This window comes from Somniosus microcephalus, chromosome 4 (genome assembly GCF_052327205.1).
Source record: "Somniosus microcephalus isolate GS21.2 chromosome 4, FLI_Smic_1.0, whole genome shotgun sequence".
NCBI classification, from domain to species: domain Eukaryota; kingdom Metazoa; phylum Chordata; class Chondrichthyes; order Squaliformes; family Somniosidae; genus Somniosus; species Somniosus microcephalus.
The window spans coordinates 43,283,102-43,303,269 of NC_140990.1; the positions used below are offsets into that span (position 1 = coordinate 43,283,102).

General features: G+C 47.7%; 1 long non-coding RNA gene across 1 annotated transcript in view; it reads right to left on the minus strand.

The window, feature by feature from the left end:
• LOC147118747 (uncharacterized) overlaps positions 1-20,168 on the minus strand; it is a 22,342-nt gene continuing 2,174 nt past the window's right edge. Inside the window, exons 3-4 of the long non-coding RNA XR_015077943.1 lie at positions 14,254-14,565; positions 1-702 (exon numbers count right to left, since the gene is read on the minus strand). This is a non-coding gene — a long non-coding RNA (uncharacterized LOC147118747). The remainder of the gene's footprint in view (positions 703-14,253; positions 14,566-20,168) is intronic.

Sequence of the window (20,168 nt, forward strand, 5' to 3'; positions counted from 1 at the left end):
GAGTAACAACCAGGCTTTTATTAACTAAAGAATGAAGGTCTAGTCTCAAGTGGTCGACCCGTCCAGAATACTAAGGTACTGGGAGGTAGTCACTTATATACCTGGAATAGTGGGAGGAGTCAGCCGAGGCATGTCCAGACCTGTACCTGGTGGAATACACATACACATACAGACAGGTATAACAGTGGTTTACCACATTCACCCCTTGTTTAAAAATGAGTCCGGCGGGGTGAAGTGTATTTAAAAGTTCGTGTGTTGGAGTCTCTCCGGAGGTCTTGTCTGCCGCTGTGATCGACGTGGCGACGGCAGGGGTGGTGGAGCTTCTGGCGTCGCGTCCCGTGTAGGCTGGGGCACTGGAGTATAGTCCTCGTGGGTGACGGTCCAAGGCGAGCCGGCTGCTGGGGTTGGATTTCGGGTCGTGGGGGGGGTGGTAGTGGGTTACAGCGGTCCCCGAGGGTGTCGTGGGGGGGTGGTGGTAATGGGTAGTGGGTTACAGCGGTCCCCGAGGGTGCGAGGTCTCGTATGGAGACTGTGTCCTCCCGCCCGTCCGGGTACGCAATGTAAGCGTACTGGGGGTTGGCGTGGAGGAGGTCAACCCTTTCGACCAGGGGGTCCATTTTATTGGTCCTCACGTGTCTTCTCAGTAGTACCGGCCCTGGGGACCTCAGCCATGGCGGTAACGCTGTCCCCGATGTGGACTTCCTTGGGAAGACAAACATTTTCTCATGAGGGGTGGCATTGGTGGCAGTGCAGAGCAGTGACCGAATCGAGTGGAGCGCATCGGGGAGCACCTCCTGCCAGCGGGAGGTCGGAAGGCCCCTAGACTTTAGGGCTAGTAGGGCGGCCTTCCAAACTGTTGCATACTCTCTTTCCACCTGTCCGTTCCCCCGGGGGTTGTAACTGGTGGTCCTGCTTGTGGCTATACCCCTAGCGAGCAGGTACTGGCGGAGTTCGTCGCTCATAAACGATGAGCCCCGGTCGCTATGGATATAGCTGGGGAAACCGAACAGGGTGAAGAGGCTGTTCAGACATTTAATGACCGTGGCACTGGTCATGTCCGGGCAGGGGATAGCGAACGGGAAACGGGAGTACTCGTCAATGATGTTGAGGAAGTACACATTGCGGTCGGAGGAGGGGAGAGGCCCTTTAAAATCGACGCTCAGGTGTTCGAAAGGGCGAGTGGCCTTTATCAGGTGAGCTCTGTCTGGTCTATAAAAGTGCGGTTTGCACTCAGCGCAGACTTGGCAGTTCTTGGTCATGGTCCTGACCTCCTCAATGGAGTAAGGCAGGTTGCGGGCCTTGATGAAGTGGAAGAACCTGGTGACCCCCGGGTGGCAGAGGTCATTGTGGAGGGCCCTCAGCCTATCGATCTGCGCGCTGGCGCAGGTGCCACGCGATAGGGCATCTAGGGGTTCATTGAGCTTACCAGGCCGGTACAAGATCTCGTAATTGTAGGTGGAAAGTTCGATTCTCCACCTCAAGATCTTGTCATTTTTGATTTTGCCCCTCTGCTTGTTGTTGAACATAAAAGCAACTGAACGCTGGTCAGTGAGCAGGGTAAATCGTTTTCCGGCCAGGTAGTGCCTCCAATGACGCACAGCCTCCACAATAGCCTGGGCCTCCTTCTCGACCGCGGAGTGTCTGGTCTCCGGGCCCTGGAGGGTTCGTGAGAAGAATGCCACAGGTCTCCCCGCCTGATTAAGGGTGGCGGCCAGAGCGAAGTCGGACGCATCGCTTTCCACCTGGAAGGGGATGGATTCGTCCACTGCGTGCATGGTGGCTTTGGCAATGTCCTCCTTGATACATAGATACATAGATACATAGAAGATAGGAGCAGGAGTAGGCCATTCGGCCCTTCGTGCCTGCTCCGCCATTCGATGAGATCATGGCTGATCCTTTAATTCAGTATCCCGTCCCCGCCTTCTCTCCGTAACCCTTAACCCCTTTTGCCCGTAGAAATATATCTAATTCCCTCTTAAATATATTTAATGAGCTGGCGTACACTGCCCTCTGTGGCAATGAGTTCCACAGGTTCACCACTCTCTGAGTGAAGAAATTCCCCCTCATCTCTGTCCTAAATGGTTTAGCCCTTATCCTTAAATTATGTCCTCTAGTTCTGTTCTCACCCGCCAAGGGAAACATTCCTTCTGCATCCAGTCTGTCTAGACCTGTCAGAATTTTATACACTTCTATGAGGTCCCCTCTCAATCTTCTAAACTCCAGTGTGTACATCCCTAAACTACATAGTCTCTCCTCATAGGTCATTCCCGCCATTCCTGGTATCAGCCTGGTGAATCGCCGCTGCACCCCCTCCATGGCAAGAACATCCTTCCTCAGATGAGGCGACCAAAACTGTACACAGTACTCGAGGTGTGGTCTCACCAGTGCCCTGTACAGCTGCAGCAAGGTATCCCTGTTCCTGTATTCTAACCCTTTTGCTATGAAGGCCAGCATACCGTTTGCCTTCTTGACCGCCTGTTGCACCTGCATGCTCGCCTTCAGTGACTGGTGTACAAGAACACCCAGGTCTCTCTGTACTTCCCCCTCTCCCAATCTATTGCCATTTAAATAATAATTTGCCCTCCCGTTCCTGCACCCAAGGTGGATAACTTCGCACTTGTCCACATTATAGTGCATCTGCCATTTATCCGCCCAATCGCCCAGTCTGTCCAAATCGCTCTGGAGCTTCCTGGTCTCTTCCTCTGAGCCCACCCCCCCTCCTAGTTTAGTGTCGTCTGCAAATTTGGAAATGCTGCATCCGACTCCCTGATCCAGGTCATTAATGTAAATTGTGAACAGCTGGGGGCCCAGGACAGATCCTTGTGGTACCCCACTTGTTACTGCCTGCCATTCAGAAAATGAGCCGTTTATTCCAACTCTCTGTTTTCTATCTGACAGCCAGTTCCCTATCCACGCCAAAACTTTCCCCTTTATCCCATGAGCCTCAATTTTCCATGCTAATCTTTTATGTGGGACCTTATCGAAGGCCTTTTGGAAGTCCAGGTACACCACATCTACTGGCTCTCCCCCATCTATTCTACCAGTTACTCCCTCAAAAAATTCCAATAGATTAGTCAAGCACGATTTACCCTTTGTAAATCCATGTTGACTCTGTCCTATCCTGTCCCCATTTGCTAAGTGCTCCGCTATTTCATCCTTAATGATGGACTCCAGCATTTTGCCCACAACTGATGTAAGGCTTACAGGTCTGTAATTACCTGCTTTTTCCCTACCCCCCTTTTTGAATAGTGGGGTAACGTTAGCTACCCTCCAATCCATCGGCACTGTTCCCGAGTCTAATGAATTCTGAAAAATCATCCTTAGTGCATCCGCTATCTCTAGGGCCACCTCCTTCAGTACCCTAGGATGCATGTTATCAGGCCCTGGGGATTTGTCCACCTTCAATCCCTTTAGCTTCCTTAACACCATATCCTTAGAGATATTGATTTGCGTCAGTTCCTCCTTTGCCAATGTCCCTATTTTTCCCGATATCCCAGGGAGGTTTTTTGTGTCTTCCTTCGTAAAGACTGACCCAAAGTATGCATTTAGTTGATCTGCCATTTCCTTATTTCCCATTATATATTCCCCCGTATCTGACTGCAATGGACCAACTTTGGTTTTCACCAGTCTTTTCCTTTTGATATACTTATAAAAGCTTTTGGAGTTAGTTTTTATATTTTCCGCCAGCTTGTTTTCGTAAGCTATTTTGCCCCTCTTGATTATGCCCTTTGCCCTCCTTTGCTCTATCTTAAACTGTTCCCAATCTTCCGCTCTGGCGCTTTTTTTGGCTATTTTATACGCCCTATCTTTGGATTTTATGCTGTCTCTAATTTCCCCTGTTATCCACGGTTGAGTCACCTTTTTAGATTTCCTTTTATGCCAGATTGGTATAAACAATTTTTGCAATTTTGTCATTCTATCTTTAAATGTTTGCCATTGTTTATCTACCTCCAGTCCTCCCAGGAACGTTGTCCAATCAGACCTACTCAGTTCCCGTCTCATGGCATCATAATTCCCCTTGTTTAAATTCAGGACCTTAGTCTCTGAGTCAATTTCTTCGCTCTCCATTTCGAGTGAGAAATCGATCATGTTATGATCGCTCTGACCCAAGGGTCCCCGTACAACAAGATTACTGATTAGTCCCTTCTCATTGCACAGTACCCAGTCCAATATAGCCTGTTCCCGAGTTGGTTCCTCGACATATTGATCCAGATAACCATCCCTCAAACACTCAAGGAATTCCTCCTCCTCATTATTTTTACTGATTAGGCTAGTCCAATCTATATGTAAGTTAAAGTCACCTATGATGACAGCTGTGCTCTTATTGCACGCTTCTCTAATTTCCCTCGTGATGCCCTCCCTAACCTCTATTTTACTATTTGGAGGCCTATATACCACTCCTATTAATGTTTTTCGCCCCTCGCTATTTCTTAGCTCCACCCATATAGATTCTGTATTAACTGAGTTAATATCCTTCCTTTCAATTGCATTTATCCCCTCTTTTACTAGCAATGCTACCCCTCCTCCCTTTCTTTTTTGTCGATCCTTCCTAAATACTGAATACCCCTGTATGTTAAGCTCCCAGCCCTGCTCACCCTGCAACCATGTTTCCGTAATCCCAATTAGGTCATAATTATTAACCTCTATTTCCACAGCTAATTCATCTACCTTGTTCCTGATGCTTCTCGCATTAAGGTATAAAACCCTCAGGCTTTTTTTATGCTCACATTTTTTATGAATTAGTTTGGCCCTTTGTTTTTTGTTCCTCACCCTTTTATCATTTATTTCTGTCTGCCTTTCACTTTCCTCTATTTCACTACATAGGTTTCTAGCCCCCTGCCATACTAGTTTAAATGCTCCCGAACTGCTTTATCAAAAATTACCCCGAGAACATCAGTTCCATCTCTGCACAGGTGTAGACCGTCCCTTTTGTATAGGTCACACCTACCACAAAACTGGTTCCAATGCCTCAAAAATTTAAAACCCTCCCTCTTACACCACTGCTCAAGCCACGTATTTAGCCTAACTATCCTGTTCTCTGTACTCTTACTAGCACGTGGCACTGGTAGTAATCCAGAGATTACTACCTTCGAGGTCCTACTTTTTAGCTTGGCTCCTAACTCCCGAAATTCTACTTGTAGGACCTCTTCCCTTTTTTTAGCTACGTCGTTGGTACCAACATGTATCACGACAACTGGCTGTTCCCCCTCCCCCTCCAGAATGTTCTGCACCCGCGCCGAGACATCCTTGACCCTTGCACCAGGGAGGCAACATACCATCCTGGAGTCTCGGTCGCGACCACAGAAACCCCTATCTATTCCCCTTACAATCGAATCCCCTATTACTATAGCCCTGCCACTCTTTTTCCCTCCCTTCTTTGCAACAGAGCCAGTCATGGTGCCATGAGCCTGGCTGCTGGTGCCTTCCCCCGATGTGTCACCCCCCCCGACAACAGTACCTAAGGCGGTGAACCTGTTGCTAAGGGAGACAACCCCAGGGGATTTCTGCACTACCTTCCTGCCCTTGCTCTGCCTTTTGGTCACCCATGTACTGTCTACGCTGGCCTTAACCTGCGGTGTGACCAACTCACTAAATGTGCTATCCACACCCCTCTCAGAATCGTGGATGCTCCAAAGTGAGTCCATCTGCAGCTCAAGGGCCGTCATGCGGTCCCACATGAGCTGCAGCTGGACACACTTCCTGCACACATAGTCGTCAGGGACACAGGAAGCGTCCCTGATTTCCCACATGTTACAGGAGGAGCATGACACAGGTCCGAGCTCTACTGCCATGACTTAACCCTTATATTACTTTTAATTTTCTAGTTTTAGTTTATTTATCGACTTTTGTTTTCCCGAAGCTTACTTAGACCAATGTATACTGTACTCCTCTTATTCCTTTTTAAACTAACCAAATCCCACTAGTTTTGGTTTTACTTCCTAGGAAGGTTTGAGGAAAGTACTTACCAGTTAGTCTTACCTCCCTGGTCTTTCGCTGACTTCCCGGTCTTGTGTCCCCTTGGTCCTACGCCGACTTCCCGCTCCTCCCGGTTCCTGCCCTGCTGAAAAGAAACTGAGACCAAAAAATTTGTGACCTCTGTTTTTAGACAGCTGCTAAAAGACTACTAGGTTAGAGGAGGGGGGCGGTGGGGGTTCCTACTCTGTAGGAACTCGGGTTTAAGCCACCACCCTCCTTAAATACCTTTCACCTGGGTGCTTCCCACCAGGTCCGCTTCTGAAAAAAAGCTCAAGAGCTGGACTTCCGCCTCAGCTGTTTTTTAAATGGCCCCGAGTCTCGCCGACTGCTGCCTCTCCGCTGCTGCTCTCTCCCGACTGGTCTCGGGCCTCGCTGGTCGCCGGGTTTCCTGCCGAGCTCCTCCTCGCTGCTCCCGCTGGTCCCGACTGGTCTCGGGCCTCGCCTCTCTCCGGTTTTTATACCGGTCTCACACTGCTCCCGACTGGTCTCGGGCCTCGCTGGTCGCCGGGTTTCCTGCCGAGCTCCTCCTCGCTGGTCCCGACTGGTCTCGGGCCTCGCCTCTCTCCGGTTTTTATACCGGTCTCACACTGCTCCCGACTGGTCTCGGGCCTCGCTGGTCGCCGGGTTTCCTGCCGAGCTCCTCCTCGCTGCTCCCGCTGGTCCCGACTGGTCTCGGGCCTCGCCTCTCTCCGGTTTTTATACCGGTCTCACACTGCTCCCGACTGGTCTCGGGCCTCGCTGGTCGCCGGGTTTCCTGCCGAGCTCCTCCTCGCTGCTCCCGCTGGTCCCGACTGGTCTCGGGCCTCGCCTCTCTCCGGTTTTTATACCGGTCTCACACTGCTCCCGACTGGTCTCGGGCCTCGCTGGTCGCCGGGTTTCCTGCCGAGCTCCTCCTCGCTGCTCCCGCTGGTCCCGACTGGTCTCGGGCCTCGCCTCTCTCCGGTTTTTATACCGGTCTCACACTGCTCCCGACTGGTCTCGGGCCTCGCTGGTCGCCGGGTTTCCTGCCGAGCTCCTCCTCGCTGCTCCCGCTGGTCCCGACTGGTCTCGGGCCTCGCCTCTCTCCGGTTTTTATACCGGTCTCACACTGCTCCCGACTGGTCTCGGGCCTCGCTGGTCGCCGGGTTTCCTGCCGAGCTCCTCCTCGCTGCTCCCGCTGCGAGGCCGCTACGGTGGAAGGCCGAGCGGGCCTCTGCCATCAGGGGAAAAGAGGTGGATTTGATCAGCGGACGGGCTTTGTCTGCATAGTAGGGGACCCACTGGGCGTAGTAGGAAAAAAACCCTAGGCACCTCTTCAGAGCTTTTAGGCAGTGGGGCAGTGGGAGTTCCATAAGGGGACGCATCCGGTCCGGGTCGGGACCGATGACCCCGTGTTCCACAACACAGCCAAGGATGGCAAGGCGGTCTGTGCGGAATATGCACTTCTCCTTGTTATATGTCAGGTTCAGGAGTTGGGCGGTGCGGAGGAATTTCTCAAGGTTTGCGTCATGGATGACTGAGTACACTCGGTGGTTCACCTTGGAGATCAGGACAGACAGTTTGTTCGCATCCGTTACGACCGCAGTGGAGGCAGTCAGGAATGTCTCGAAGCACATGAGCCAGTGAGCAAACTTGGTGGAAGCGTCCGCTTCCCGACTGTCCAGGTCCAGGCATGCTGGTGTGAGGATCTTCTCCATTATAAAAAATGTAGTTAATAAAATTGATGCGCCATCAATTACTCAAAAGACTGAGGTTAAGCGAGTAACAACCAGGCTTTTATTAACTAAAGAATGAAGGTCTAGTCTCGAGTGGTCGACCCGTCCAGAATACTAAGGGACTGGGAGGTAGTCACTTATATACCTGGAATAGTGGGAGGAGTCAGCCGAGGCATGTCCAGACCTGTACCTGGTGGAATACACATACACATACAGACAGGTATAACAGTGGTTTACCACAATTGGTCTGCCATTTCTTTGTTCCCCATTATAAATTCCCCTGATGCTGACTGCAAGGGACCTACGCTTGACTTCACCAATCTTTTTCTCTTCACATATCTATAAAAGCTTTTACAGTCAGTTTTTATGTTCCCTGAAAGCTTACTCTCATACTCTATTTTCCCCCTCTTAATTAATCCCTTTGTGCTCCTTTGTTGAATCTTAAACTGCTCCCAATCCTGAGGTTTACTGCTTTTTCTGGCCAATTTATATGTCCTCTCCTTGGATCTTATTCTATCCCTAATTTCCCTTGTTAGCCACGGTTGAGTCACCTTTTTTGTTTTATTTTTATGCCAAATTGGGATGAACAAATTCTGTAGTTCATCCATGCGATCTTTGAATGTTTGCCATTGCCCATCCACAGTCAACCCTTCGAGTGTCATTCCCCAATCAATCCTACCCAACTCGCACCTCATACCATCGTAGTCCCCTTTATTTAAATTCAGGACCCGAGTCTCTGAGTCAACTATTTCACTCTCCATCTTAATGAAGAATTCTATCATATTATGATCGCTCTGACCCAAGGGGCCTCGCACAACAAGATTGCTAATCAATCCTTTCTCATTACATAATACCCAGTCTAAGATGGCCTGATCTCTAGTTGGTTCCTCGACATATTGGTCCAGGAAACCATCCCGTATATACTCCAGGAATTCCTCCTCCACAGTATTGTTACTAATTTGGTTAGCCCAATCTATATGTAGATTAAAGTCACCCATGATAACTGCTGTGCCCTTATTGCACGCTTCTCTAATTTCCCGTTTAATGCCATCCCCGACCTCGGCATTACTGTTTGGAGGTCTATATACCACTCCCACTAACGTTTTCTGCCCCTTGGTATTTTTCAGTTCTACCCAAACAGATTCCAGATCATCAGAGCTAATATCCTTCCTTTCAATTGTGTTAATCCCCTCTTTAACCAGCAATGCTACCCCACCTCCTTTTCCTTTTTGCCTATCTTTCCTGAATATTGAATACCCCTGAATATTGAGTTCCCAGCCTTGGCCACCCTGGAGTCATGTTTCCGTAATCCCAATCATATCATATTCGTTTACCTCTATTTGCGCAGCTAGTTCATCCACCTTATTACGAATGCTCCTTGCATTAAGACACAAAGCCTTCAGGCTTGTTTTTTATCGCTCTTAAATCCTTTAGAATTATTATTTACTGTGGCCATGTTTGATTTAAACCCTTGATTTTTCTGCCTGCCACTTTTGTTTTTCTCCTTCCTGTCTTTTGCTTTTATTCTTGTTTCCCTTTCCTCTGTCTCTCCGCTCAGGTTCCTAACCCCCTGCCATTTTAGTTTAAACCCTCCCCCAGAGCACTAGTAAACACTCCCCCTAGGACATCGGTCCCGGCCCTGCCCAGGTGCAAACCGTCCAGTTTGTACTGGTCCCACCTCCCCCAGAACTGGTTCCAATGTCCCAGGAATTGGAATCCCTCCCCCTTGCACCATTCCTCTAGCCACGTATTCATCTGAAATATCCTTCTATTTCTACTCTGACTAGCACGTGGCACTGGTAGCAATCCTGAGATTACTACCTTTGAGGTCCTATTTTTTAATTTACCTCCTAACTCCATTGACAGAAACTATTTGGACTCGGGAATCAGAGGTACAATTTCAAAATTTGTCAATGACACCAAATTGGGAGGTAGAGTTAATACTGAGGAAGACTGACAACATGCAAGAAGACATTAACAAACTTGCAGAATGGGAGGGAAATTGGCAAATTAATTTTAAGATAGGTGGTGCATTTTGGTAGTAAGAATAAGGAGGCCACAAACTACTTGGAAAATAAGAGTCTAAATGGGGTAGAGTAGCAAAGGGATCTCGGGGTCCAGATACACAAATCACTAAAAGTAGCGATGCAGGTTAATGAGGCCATAACAGGAGCAAACAATGGACTGGGGCTCATTTCTAGAGGGATAGAATTGAAAAGCAGCAAAGTTATTTAAAACTTGTATAGAACATTGGTTAGACCACACTTGGAGTACAGTGCACAGTTCTGGTCTCCATATTATAAAAAGGATATAGAGGCACTGGAGAGGGTGGAAAAAGGCTTTGCAAGGATGATCCTAGAACTGAGAGGATATACTTATCAGGAAAGGCTGAACAGGCTGGGCTCTTTTCTCTAGAATAAAGAGAGGGCCGATGGGTGACCTGATCGAGGTCTTTAAGATTATGAAAAGGTTATAGAGGGTGGACCTGCAGAAAATGTTTCCACTTGTGGGGGAATCCAAAACTACAGGTCATAAATATAACACAGTCTCTAATAAATCCAATGGGGAATTCAGGGGAAACTTCTTTACCCAAAGAGAGGTCAGAATGTGGAACGTGCTACCACAAGGAGTGGTTGAGGCGAACAGCACAGATACATTCATGGGGAAGGTAGATAAGCACATGAGGGAGAAAGGAATAGAAGGATATGCTAATAGGGTTAGATGAAGAGTGGTGGGAGGAAAGCTGGAGATGCCCAGGCTCAGTCCACCACCAGGTCTTAACAATGTGATAATTAAATGATGACTTCGCCTGGGCAGCTCCAGCTGTCCCAGGTCAAGCAATAGAAACATAGAAGATAGGAGCAGGAGTGGCCATTCGGCCCTTCGAGCCTGCTCCGCCATTCAATGAGATCATGGCTGATCATTCAAATTCAGTACCCTGTCCCTGCCTTCTCCCCATATCCCTTGATCCCTTTAGCCTTAAGAAATATATCCAACTCTTTCTTGAATATATTTAATGAACTGGCCTCCACTGCCCTCTGTGGCAGAGAATTCCACAGGTTCACCATTCTTTGGGTGAAGAAATTCCTCCTCATTTCAGTCCTAAATGTCCTACCCCTTATCCTTAGACTATGACCCCTGGTTCTGGACTCCCCGACCATCGGGAACATCCTTCCAGCATCTAGTCTGTCCAGGCCTGACAGAATTTTATAGGTTTCGATGAGATCCCCTCTCAATCTTCTAAACTCCAGTGAGTATAAGCCCAATCGACACAATCTCTCCTCATATGTCATTCCTGCCATCCCAGCTATCAGCCTGGTGAATCTTCGCTGCACTCCTTCCATGGCAAGAACGTCCTTCCTCAGATAAGGCGACCAAAACTGCACACAATACTCAAGGTGCGGTCTCACCAAGGCCCTGTACAACTGTAGCAAGCCATCCTTATTCCTGTACTCGAACCCTCTTGCTACGAAGGCCAACATACCATTTGCCTTCTTAACCGCCTGCTGCACCTGCATGCTTACCTTCAGCGACTGGTGCACAAGAACACCCAGGTCTCTTTGCACTTCCCCTTCACCCAATCTATTGCCATTCAAATAATAATCTGCCTTCCTGTTTTTGCCTCCAAAGTGGATAACCTCACATTTATCCACATTATAGTGCATTTGCCATGTTTCTGCCCAATCACCTAACCTGTCCAAATCATACTAGAGTTTCATGACATCCTCCTCACAGCATACCCTTCCACCCAGCTTTGTGTCATCTGCAAATTTGGAGATATTACATCCAATTCCCTCATCCAGATCATTAATATATATTGTGAACAGCTGGGGTCCTAGGACCGATCCTTGTGGTACCCCACTAGTCACTGCCTGCCACTCGGAAAACGACCCGTTTATTCCAACTCTTTGCTTTCTGTCCGCCAACCAGTTCTCTATCCAAGTCAATACCTTGCCCCCAATCCCATGTGCCTTAATTTTGCATGCTAATCTCTTATGCAGGACCTTATCGAAAGCCTTCTGAAAGTCCAAATACACCACATCCACTGGTTCTCCCTTATCTATTTTACCAGTTACATCCCCATTATAAATTCCCCCAATTCTGACTGCAAGGGACCTACGCTTGACTTTCACCAATCCTTTTCTCTTCACATATCTATAAAAGCTTTTACAGTCAGCTTTTATGTTCCCTGCAAGCTTACTCTCATGTTCTATTTTCCCTTTCTTAATTAATCCCTTTGTCCTCCTTTGTTGAATCCTGAACTGCTCCCAATCCTCAGGATTATTGCTTTTTCTGGCCAATTTATATGTCCTCTCCTTGGATCTTATGCTATCCCTAATTTCCCTTGTTAGCCACGGTTGAGTCACCTTTTTTGTTTTATTTTTATGCCAAACTGGGATGAACAACTTCTGTAGTTCATCCATTCGGTCTTTGAATGTTTGCCATTGCCTATCCACCGTCAACCCTTTGAGTGCCATTCCCCAATCAATCCTACCCAACTCGTTCCTCAGACCATCGTAGTTTCCTTTATTTAAATTGAGGACCCTAGTTTCTGAGTCAACTACTTCATTCTCCATCTTAATGAAGAATTCGATCATATTATGATCGCTCCGACCCAAGGGGCCTCGTACAACAAGATTGCTAATTAATCCTTTCTCGTTACATAATACCCAGTCTAAGATGGCCTGATCCCTGGTTGGTTCCTCGACATATTGGTCCAGGAAACCATCCCGTAAACACTCCAGTAATTCCTCCTCCACGGTATTGTTGCTAATTTGGTTAGCCCAATCTATATGTAGATTAAAGTCACCCATGATGACTGCTGTGCCCTTATTGCACGCTTCTTTAATTTCCCTTTTAATGCCATCCCCAACCTCTGCCTTACTGTTTGGAGGTCTATATACCACTCCCACTAATGTTTTTTTACCCTTAGTATTTCTCAATTCTTCCCATACAGATTCCACATCATCAGAGCTAATATCCTTCATTACCATTGTGTTAATCCCTTCTTTAACCAGTAATGCTACCCCACCTCCCTTTCCTTTTTGCTTATCTTTCCTGAATATCGAATACCCCTGGATGTTGAGTTCCCAGTCTTGGCCGTCCTTGAGCCACGCTTCCGTAATCCCAACCAAATCATATTCGTTTACCCCTATTTTCGCAGACAATTCATCCACCTTATTACAAATGCTCCTCGCATTAAGACACAAAGCCTTCAGGCTTGTTTTTTTAACGCTCTTAGACCTATTAGAATTATTATTTACTGTGGCCACGTTTGATTTAAACCCTTGATTTCTCTGACTGCCACTTTTGTTTTTCTCCTTCCTATCTTTTGCTTTTATCCTTGTTTCCCTTTCCTCTGTCTCCCTGCTCAGGTTCCCAACCCACTGCCATTTTAGTTTAAACCCTCCCCCAGAGCACTAGCAAACACTCCCCCTAGGACATCGGTCCCGGCCCTGCCCAGGTGCAAACCGTCCGTTTTGTACTGGTCCCACCTCCCCCAGAACTGGTTCCAATGTCCCAGCAACTTGAATCCCTCCCCGTTGCACCATTCCTCTCGCCACGTATTCATCTGAAATATCCTTCTATTTCTACTCTGACTAGCACGTGGCACTGGTAGCAATCCTGAGATTACTACCTTTGAGCTCCTGTTTTTTAATTTACCTCCTAACTCCCTATATTCTGCTTTTAGGACCTCATCCCGCTTTTTACCTACATCGTTGGTGCCTATGTGCACCACGACAACTGGCTGTTCACCCTCCCCTTCCAAGATGTTCTGCAGCCGCTCGGAGACACCCTTGACCCTTGCACCAGGGAGGCAACACACCATCCTGGAGTCTCGTTTGCGGCCGCAGAAACGCCTATCTATTCCCCTTACAATTGAATCCCCTATTACTATAGCTCTACCACTCTTTTTCCTCCCATTCTGTGCAGCAGAGCCACCCCTGGTGCCAGGAAGTTGGCTGCTGCTGCCTTCCTCTGATAAGCCATCCCTCCCCAACAGTACTCAAAGTGGTGTATCTGTTGGAGAGGGGGGTGGCCACAGGGGACCCCTGCACTACTTGCATGCGCCTAGTACTCTGCCTGTTGGTCACCCGTTCCCTTTCTTTCTGTCCAACCTCTACCTGCGGTGTGTCCAACTCCCTAAATGTGCTATTCACGATGTCCCGAGCATCGTGAATGCTCCAGTATGCATCCAATCGCAGCTCCAGCGCCGCAATGCGTTCTGCCAGTAGCTGCAGCTGGGTGCACTTCCTGCACATGTAGTTGTCAGGGACACCGGAAGTGTCCCTGAGTTCCCACATATCGCAGGAGGAGCAGATCACAGGGCCGGGCTGTCCTGCCATGATTTACCATTTAATTAATTGAATTTAAATTAAATCAATCAATCCCACTAATTACACTACAGTTAAATAGTTTACCAACAGTAATAGGGAGGGGTGTTTGCTAGTGGTGTGTGTGGCCTAGTTTTTACAAGAGCCACACACACTCACACACACCCCTAGATGTTTTCTTCTCCTTCTTCTTTCCTCCCCCCACTTAAATACAAGGTCTTTATGAGAGTGCACCATGAAACACCCACCTGTAGAAGTTTTCCAATGGCTCTCCCTCCTTCTGAACAGATGTAGGATGTTCGTTTTTCTCCCCTCTCTCCCTCTCCTGTAATGGAGACCAGTTGGGGAAGCAGTGATGGAATGGCTTCCCTTTGTTGTTAGCTCTGGTCTGGTCTTGTCTCTCCTCTCCTCCTCTGGCACCCCAATAGTAGCTGCAGCAGCAACAGATGTGGTCTCTCCTCCTGGACGGAGAGAGAGACCTCTCTTCCCCTCTCTTCTGGCACAGCAGCAGCACAAGATTCCTGGCTGGCTATCAGGGATCCCGGGGTTCATTTTTTTTTCTAGGATTAACAGTACAAATACAATAATAAATTTTTCCAGACAAAACCAATGTCAACAATGCAGGTACTCACAGTAAAAAACAATACATACCAGTCCTACTGGCAATCTGGTAACTTCATTTTTGCTTGGTACTGTATAACCTGTTCTTTTTTTATAATTTTAACATTCAAGTACAACAGTACTTATACAACTCAACAGTTACATAATAAATCCATTACATTCATTGACCAATTATGGTCAACAATAAATTTTACAGCTAAATCAACAATGTTTACAGTACAAACTGCAACTATTTAATAAACCAAGAATCCGTTACACGCCAGTCCAACTGGCATTGTTCAATCATTCAGTTATTCATTCCTCCATTCGTCCGTTCGTTCAAGTGTAAGTTCCATGTGCATGAATGCATACATGTGTGCCGTTTCTATCTGCGTGCATGCCTATGTGTTCGTTCATCTGTCCGGCAGGCTTCACGCTCACCAAGCTGACTGTCACCTGGGGAGCGAGGGCCCTTCATTCGGTCGATCGTAAGTTCCATTGTGTAAGCGTGCGTATCATTTGTCTACCTGTGTGCATGCGTGCGTTCGTTCGTCCGTCCGGCAGACCTCACGCTCACCGAGTGACCCCCATCCTGGAGAGCGAGCCCTTCATTCGGTCCAACGTAAGTTCCATTGTGTATGCGTGCATATATTTGTATCCGCATGCGTGCGTTCATTCGTTCGATTAAGGAAGGCTTTAACACTAAATAACACCACAATATAGAAAATCCCACAACCATATCAAAAAATCACTTAAGACTTCAAGTAAACTACTTTTAACCAGAACCCGAAACCTTCTTCAAAAACAACTAATACCAGTTCAACGCCAGTCCTATTGGCACTCTAATAACTCCTCGTCTTCACTTGATGTCATCCAACCATATAATGTCATAATCCTTATCCACAGTCTTCAACCTTTCCACAGAAAAGAAGCCGACCACTTTCTCAAATCCCGTAAGAGGAAAACGAGTACTCAAATTTCCTTCTACTTGCTGTTATCACTCACAGGACCCAGCCATCAAGACATTCCTTGCTGATATACCTTGTTTTGTCTTTTATTTTCCTTTTTTACTTTTATCCCGTTCTCTTTTCCCATTTTATGGCTGCTCAAGCACCATACTATAGATAGGAACAGTCTGTCTTTCCTCCACCAAATGGCGGCGCACAAACCCGATCCCATCACCGAAACAAAGCCTCACAGCTGCCACCAGATGGAGCACAGGCGGGGCCGCTGGAACTCATTCAGGCTGGAGACTGTTCTTCACCTTTAGAAATCGTGCAGCATGCTCACCCACAGCATCTCCCGACTCTGCTTCTGGTGACCAGCCGTTCCAGCCTAGGCCCCCCGCCTGGGGTCCTCCGTGCTGGGCTTCCCGCCTAGGACACTCTCCTCTGGGTCTTCCACCCTGGGCCTTCTGCACTGGGCCCTCCGCACTGGCATTCCCCGTGAGCAGCCGGGGTGTGGAGCAGCCCGTTCACACAGCACCGAACAGAGCTGAGCTGCTGAGAATCTCGCAGCCTCCCCCGGGGTTCATGAACCCGTTCCCTGAGCTCGGGGTGTGAGCGGCCCGCGTCCCCACGGGGTTCATGAACCCGCTCCCTGAGCTCGGGGTGTGAGCGGCCCGCGTGCCCCCGGGGTTCATGAATCCGCTCCCTGAGCTCTCTCACCTGATGTGTCCGCGCATGCTCAGCTCACACTGCCCAGATGATTGACGGGAGCTCCAGACCAATAGGAAGAGTGGGGCGGGGCTGGAGGACTGAGCGGGCGGCGGGTCCTCCAACCAATTGGGGAGCCCGAGGGGCGGGACTAGCGCCGGCTGATTGTCTGATCCGCAGGGCAGCGAGTTTCTCCAGTCCCTTGTTCAGGGCCCGGGGCCAGGGGAGGCTGTGGGCCTTTATTCCCCTTATTGGACACAAGGCTCTTTGTCTCACAACACACTGGCTCAGGTTTTAATACAGACTTTTAAATTCATCAATCAAAGCAGATAAACCCTGTGGAACAAAATATTTAATATTTGGGAGTAAAAATACTGTTAGTTTTCCCTGTGGCATTTGTTAGTTTCAGACAATAACAACAACTTGTATTTATATAACATCTTTAATGTAGTAAAATGTCCCAACGTGCTTCACATTATGAAAAAAATTTGACACTGGGTACAAACCAAGCATATTCCCATAAGGAGGAAAGATGGGGCGTCCAAAGCTCAAGCTCCCTGGATGACAAAGGGTGTAGAGGTTAGAATAAAACAGAAAAAGGAGGTTTATGACAAATGTCAGGTACAGAATACAGTCAAAAACCAGGAGAATACAGAGAGTGTGGGGGAAATTGAAAAAGGATATGTGAAAGAAAGACTTGCATTTATATAGCGCCTCTCATGACCACCGGACATCTCAAAGCTCTTTACAGCTAATGAAGTACTTTTGAAGTGGAGTCACTGTTGTAATGTGGGAAACACACCAGCCAATTTGTGCTCAGCAAGCTCCCACCAACAGCAATGTGATAACCAGATAATGTTTTTGTTATGTTGGTTGAGGGATAAATATTGGCCAGGACACCGGGGATAACTCCCCTACTCTTCTTCAAAATAGTGCCATGGGATCTTTTACATCCACCTGAGAGAGCAGACAGGATCTCAGTTTAAAGTCTCATCAGAAAGACGGCATCTCCGACAATGCAGCACTCTCTCAGCACTGCACTGGAGTGTCAGCCTAGTTTTATGTGCTCAAGTCCCTGGAGTGGGACTAGAACCCACAACCTTCTGACTCAGACGAGTGTGCTGCCCACTGAGCCACAAGGGGGAGAATACGAGAAAAGATTAGTGGGTAACGTAAAAGGGAACCCAAAAATCTTTTAAAAGGTATCAAAAGTAAAAGGATAGTTAAAGGAATGGTGGGGCCGATTAGGGACCAAATAGGAGCTGATCATACGGAGGCAGAGGGCGTGGCTGAGGTACTGAATGAGTACTTAGCATCTGTCTCCACAAAAGAAGAGGATGAAGTTAATGTCGCAGTAGAGGAGGGGGAGTAGAGAAATTGGATAAAAATGGATAGAAAGGAGGTCCTAAATATGTTGTCATCACTCAAAGTTAACAAGTCACCCGGTCCAGATGCGATGCATCCTAGGTTGCTGAGGGAAGCTTGGGTGGAGATAGCAGAAGCTCTGACCACAATCGTTCAATCTCCCTCAGATATATGGGAGTGGTGCCAGAGGACTGGAGGATTGCAAATGTTACACCCTGTTTAAAAAAGGGGAGAGGGATAAACCTGGTAACTACAGGCCAATCAGTCTGATGTCAGTGGTGGGTGAACGACGAGAGACCATTGTCAAGGACAAAATTAATTCTCACTTGGAGAAGCATGGGTTAATAAGGGGCAGCCAGTATGGATTTGTTAAAGGTAAATCGTGTCTGACTAACCTGATTGAGTTCTTTGATGAAGTAACAGAGGGTTGATGAAGGTAGTGCAGCAGATGTATATATGGACTTTCAAAAGGCATTTGATAAAGTACCACATAAGAGACTTACTCGGGGAATAGAAGCAGAGGGAATTAAAGGGCTGATGGTAATTTGGGTATAATTGGCTAAGGGAGAGGAGACAGTGAGCAGTGCTGAGGGATGTTTTTCTGACTGGAGGGAAGTATGCAGTGGGTTCCCCCAGGGGTCAGGATTAGGACCATTGCTTTTCTTGTTATATATAACTGACCTGGACTTGGGTATAGATGTACAAGTTTGAAGTTTACGGATGATACAAAACTTGGCAACGTAGTAAATAGTGAGCATAGTAGTAGAGACTTCAGGAGGACAGAGACAGACTGTGAAATGAGCAGACACAAGGCAGATGAAATTAAATGAGGATAAGTGTGAAGTGATGCACTTTGGGAGAAACAACAGGGAGAGGCCGTATAATCTAAATGGGACTATTTTGAGGGGGTACAACAGCAGAGGGACCTGGGGGTCCATATTCACAAATCTTTGAAAGTGCCACGGCAAGTTGGTGAGGCAGTTCACAAAGCGTATGGGATACTTGGCTTTGTAAATAGGGCCATTGAATACAAAAGCAAGGAAGTTACACTAAACCTTTACAAATCACTAGTTAGGAACATAGGACAGGAGGAGGCCATTCAGCCCCTCGAGCCTGTTGCGCCATTCAATGAGATCATGGCTGATCTGTGACCTAACTCCATACACCCGCCTTTGGCCCATATCCCTTAATACCTTTGGGTAACAAAAACCTATCAATCTCAGATTTAAAATTAACAATTGATCTAACATCAATGACCGATTGCGGAAGAGAGTTCCAAACTTCTACCACCCTTTGTGTGTAGAAGTGTTTCCTAATTTCACTCCTGAAAGGTCTGGCTCTAATTTTTAGACTATGCCCCCAGTCCTAAAATCCCCAACCAGCGGAAATAGTTTCTCTCTATCTACCCTATCTGTTCCCCTTAATATCCTGAAAACTTCGATCAGATCACACCTTAACCTTCTAAATTCCAGGGAATTCAACCCTAATTTGTGTAATCTTTCACACAGAGGGTTGTTAAGATCTGGAACGCACCATCTGAAAGGATGCTGGAATCAGGTTCCACAGGAACTTTCAAACAGTAATTGGACATGTACTTGAAGAGAACTAGTTTGCAGAGTTCTGAGGATAAAGCTGGGGTTTGGGACTAAATTGGACAGCTCTTTCAAAGAGCCGGCACAGACACGATGGACCAAATCACCTCCTTCTGTGCTGTTAGATTCTATGATCAGTGTGAACTCGCTGGTGTCTCTTAAGGCTCTTCGAGCTTTTAAAGCTCTTCCCACATTCAGAACATTGAAAGGGTCTCTCATCAGTATGAACAAGCTGGTGTGACAGGAGGGTGGATGAATGAGTGAATCCCTTCCCACACACAGAGCAGGTGAACGACCTCTCACCAGTGTGGAGGAGCCAGTGTCTCTTCAGATCCGCGGAGCTTTTAAAGATCTTTCCACAGTCAGAACATTTAAAGGGTCTCCTGTCTGTGAACTCGCTGATGTGACAGGAGGTTGGATGACTGAGTGAATCCCTCCCCACACACAGAGCAGGTGAATGGCCTCTCACCAGTGTGAACTCGCTGGTGTCTCTTCAGCTCCCCGGAGCTTTTAAAGCTCTTTCCAGTCAGAACAGTTAAATGGCCTCTCATCAGTGTGAACAAGCTGGTGTGTCTGCAGGTTGGATGATTCAGTGAATCCCTTCCCACATTCAGAGCAGTTGAATATCCTCTCCCCAGTGTGGAGGATCTGGTGTTGCTTGAGCTCCCGGGGAATTTTAAAACTCTTCCCACACTCAGAACATTTAAAGGGTCTCTCATTAGTGTGAACTCGCTGGTGTCCCTTCAGCTCCCCGGAGCTTTTAAAGCTCTTCCCACAGTCTGAACAGTTAAACGGCCTCTCATCGGTGTGAGCTTGCTGGTGTTGCTTCAGATACCGGGGGCTTTTAAAGCTCTTCCCACAGTCAGAACACTGAAATGGTCTCTCACCAGTGTGAACTCGCTGGTGTGTCTGCAGGTGGGATGAACAAACAAATCCCTTTCCACACACGGA